This window comes from Pungitius pungitius, chromosome 10, assembly GCF_949316345.1.
Source record: "Pungitius pungitius chromosome 10, fPunPun2.1, whole genome shotgun sequence".
Classification (NCBI taxonomy): domain Eukaryota; kingdom Metazoa; phylum Chordata; class Actinopteri; order Perciformes; family Gasterosteidae; genus Pungitius; species Pungitius pungitius.
The window spans coordinates 3,396,295-3,401,034 of NC_084909.1; positions in this window are offsets into that span (position 1 = coordinate 3,396,295).

The window sequence follows — 4,740 nt, forward strand, 5'->3', positions numbered from 1 at the left end:
TCATAAAACAAAGTGACCAGAGGACTCACACACACAACCCTGTGGCCTCTGACTTATCCTATCAGACTAATACTATCAAAACACACACACACACACACACACACACACACACACACACACACACACACACACTAATCTTTCCATCCTCATCTAATAACACCTCTGACTTGGCCGGTATTGGAGACTCCAGGTGGGGTGCTAGCTAACAACCTTCTTCGTCAAAGACTTTGCCTGCAGCCAAACTCACACATGAAAGCACCCCCCCCCCCCCCCCCTAAAAAAAAACGCCACTGACTGCTTCATATTAGCGTTTAATTAAGTTAAAGGCCCCCCTCCTCCGCTCTCTCGCAGTCCAATAACTCAATAGAAGTTGTCTATCCTTTTGTCCCTCGGCCATGAAAAGCAAACGGACGGACGCCTCCAGCCACGTCGTCCGCGTCTCACTCCTGTGATGTCTCACTCCTGTGATTAACTCAATAAGAGAAGTATCACACGGACCTCCCTCTACGCGCTTTGTCTTCTTAGTTTTTCTTTGCCTCTCATCTCCCATTTTACCCTGCGGCCAAAAGTTCAGCCTCACTGCTGCCAAAACAAGCAGGTCAGGGCTCTTTCATCGTGGAATATGGAGGAATATTTGGCGACCAATCTTCTCACCAAAAAAAACAAATACCCTGGATGTTCTGACACATGTGGAGATTTTTACCAAAACAATTTTTAGACTGAACCGGGTTGTGACCTGGACCAGAACTCCTGTTAAAAACTGCTCCTGTAAAACATACCAAGACAAACAATGAAGGATGTTTTGTTGTCTGCGCTCAATGTGTCATGAAGCATCGCGTTGAAATGCAGGACGCCTCAAAAACAATTTGGACGTTGGCTAAAGTTCAATCATTAACCCTTCGACCTGTGAAGTGATGTGTGTTGTAATGAAGTCCATCTACGGGCCTCTTCACCGGTTCCCCTCGGCTCTCTACGGTCCCGCTGTCCGATGGGCCGATGGCGAGCGCTGGAAACCTTCCTCGGAGCGCTCGTGTTTGAGGTTTTTACGCTGACGTGCATCTTGAATCAGCTCAGTGTTTGGTAAACTTTGGCCCTTTTCACTCCTTCTCTTCCCCTTCTCAGCACCTCCGCCTCCCTCCACCTCCCGCTCATCAGCTCCTGCCCCCCCCCCATCGTTCAATGACAGGTCCCTGCTTAGCACCTTCATAAATTTGCAGATAACCTTTTTTTTTTTTTTTTTTACGGGGCCAGGCCTCGTCTCCCGAGGCCGCCCAGCGAGGTTCCGATCGGATGTTAGGGGAGGGATAGAAAAACAGATGATATCTCTTTGAGAAAACCCCCCCGCCCCACCTGCCCCCCCCCCCCCCCCCCCCATGCTTGTTTTATCAGCCGCAGGAGAAGGGAGCAGACGGCTTCTCAGCTGCGGCGGAGATGAGCTGCTGAGAGCTCATTAGATAAGGAGGCTCTGGGATTTCGGTTCCACTCTCGGTTTACCTCCGTCTCTCTGGCTCATTATATTACTCCGCCATCTCACTACCTACAGAGGGGGGAGTTGGGGGGGGGGGAATTAATGTTTCTCAAGTAACATTTTATCCGGCTAACATGCTGCTGTACGGGCGATAAATCGTCCCCCTCCCCGTTCCCCGCTGCGACTCCCGAGGTTCAGTTACACCGCCGTGGCAGCACATTTATCCCCCCCCCCCCACCCAAATCCCCCCCTCCCTGCCTTCATCAACACTACTGTTGAAGTCTGTGTTGATTCAACCCCTCTGTATTTCATCCAGGCAGGAAAAAGCAGTGTAGGGTGATGTTGAGCCTCGGATAAATCAAAGCGGTCCGAGGTGAGGCGCGTTGAGCGGGTTAAGGACCACCATCCGCCGGTGGTGGGGGCCGGTGGGGGGGGGTCTTCCGGGTGGAGGACATTTGACTTGGCGGGGGTGGGGGCCTACTTGCGCCGACGTTACCTTCTTCCCCCGCTTGAATCGAATATAAACGTACACCTGGCGGGGAGATTAGCCGCCCGTATCGCATGAGAGCGTCGTGTGTCCGGACTGTAAAAATAAAAACGCGTGTGACACACGGCGCTGCTTTCACTTCCTGTCGCTGCACACTTGTGGCACATTTCTGGTAGGTTGGGTAAGGGTATCTTGTTCAGAGACGCCATGGATACATCTACCGGTTACCCACATGGGAGAGGAGGGGAGGGGGAGAGATGTCCGGCCACAGCGAGCCGCAGTAACTCGCGTCAGAGGGCAGAGTTATGACTTATGAGTGATGACCTTTTAAGCCGCGGTGGGGTTAAGTGTTTTCATTCCCGGACCAGCTGACACTCGACCTGAGGAGTGCGCGGACAGCTTGATGCGTCTGCGGCACAATTTACGGCGGTGTTCGCTGTCTTTGTGGTTTGTTGCCCTCTGAACTTGCCTCCCACCTCATCTATGAACTGCTTGTTTCCGGCTTGGTTCGCTCGGTACCTTCACATCCTTTCCCCTTCAAGTGTTCAGGCTCACAGTTCAGGTGGAGGGGGGAGAGAGGAGGCCGAGGAAGGGGAACGGGAGTGACCCATCGGCTGACATTTGGGAACTGAATTAGCCAAAGGGTGACCCTTTGACACTTTGAACCCCTCATCTGTGGGAGTGGGTTTCACTTTGACGCATCGAAGCTCTTCAAGTACACTGAGCTTTGGCCATTTGATCCAGCGACACTCTTTCCATGAGCTGTCAAAGTGGATCTACGCCCGGTCGGGACATCCAACTTTCCACCAGCTATCCGACCAAATATTGATCTCATTACCAGATAAACAAACTGTCTAAGGCATCTGTCAGACAACAAGACTCACATAAAAACAAATCTAAATGCAACAAAGTAACCACAGAGCTTAACATAATGTAACAAAATAAGTACAGAGCTTAATATAATGTAACAAAATAAGTACAGAGCTTAACATAATGTAACAAAATAAGTACAGAGCTTAACATAATGTAACAAAGTAACCACAGAGCTTAACATAATGTAACAAACCACAGAGCTTAACATAATGTAACAAAGTAACCACAGAGCTTAACATAATGTAACAAACCACAGAGCTTAACATAATGTAACAAAGTAACCACAGAGCTTAACATAATGTAACAAACCACAGAGCTTAACATAATGTAACAAAGTAACCACAGAGCTTAACATAATGTAACAAACCACAGAACTTGACATAATGTAACAAACCACAGAACTTAACATAACGTAACAATGAACCATAGACATTGATCATCATTTACTATATTTATATATACTTTCTGGTCCGGTATGTACCGTCGTAATATAACTTGATGGGTTAGTTAATCATTTAGCAGCTGTCTAACCAAAGCTAATTCAAAATGAAGCACTTAGCTCGATACTGACCGAGATGATGGACGGAATCTGATCAGACCAGGGATTATCACCTAGACATTTATTCCAGTTGACTGTAAGGTTAAAGGACAACAGGGAGATCACCAGCACAGCGCTGAGATTAGACAGTTAGAAACTCCCAGCTACCAGAGATGTTTGCAGGTTATTTTTGCTCCTCTTTTAAGAAACTCATCTTCTTCTCTCCTCTCGTCCCGTTGCCGCTTGCTGCTCCTTCACATCTTCATCATCTTGACCCTTCCTGTTCTCCGTGTCTTTCCCTTAAAACCCTCCACGTCCCAGGAGGCCACAAGAGATGCTGAGTGCTGAGGTCGTAAATTTTCCCCCCAGCGTGAAACAGAAGATGTCTTTTCATCCTGGGAGCCTTTCTAGTGCTGTCCACACCAGCCGCCTTTCATGAAGCCACGGCGTGTTTATGTATTTGTGATTAAGAGGTCTGGATATCAGAGGAGGAAAATGACAGAAGGAAAGGACGGTTTGAAGACAACAACTACGACCTGGGGTCATTTACGAACAAGATTAACGTGCAGTTGATGGGAGGTTTTTCACGACAGGGTGCCAACAAATAAACACAATTCGGAGATGACACCTCCCCGGTGTGTGCGCGGTCGCCGCGGACGGACCGCGCCATCGCCCGAATTCCACTCCGGTGATCTGGTTTCAGATGGTCCCATGCCTCTCTCCCCTGGACCCCCGAGGGACGGAAAGGTTATCCCGTTCTGCGAGAAACACGAATATGGAGGCGCGATAAGGTTCTCTGGGACAGCTGTGGCCTAATTTCAAATCCTCACCAGCCGTTACGCGGCGCTGGAGGATCGCAGTCCGTCATCCGATAGCAGTGTGAAAATTAGACAATTCATTTTAAGATACATACAAATCGATTTGATCACAGTTGTGGTGTTTTATTTCATACGTCAGGCTTTAATACCCGATGGAAGTTTCATGACTGGCCAGCTGCAAAATTACTGCCCGTTTAATCAAATGTTTCACTGGATATTTGCAACTGGGGCAAAGACATGTTTCATCGTCATGGTGGAAACTTTTGACCCAATACATTATTCAATGCTTAGTTTTGTTAACACTAAACTGGATAAACCGGATTGTGACTACTAATTTGTAACTAGGGGAGATGGTATGGACCGTAATCTGCAAAATGAACATGATGCTGTTATGAAAAACACTTGGATCTAGAGATGAGACCATGAGCTCATGTTTACACCGTTTAATGAAGTAGAGTCATTTCCTCATAGACCTCTATGGGACCAGAGGAGTTGCCCCCTGGTGGTCACTACAGAGAATGCAGCTTTAAGACAGAACCAGCAGACAAGTCCAAAT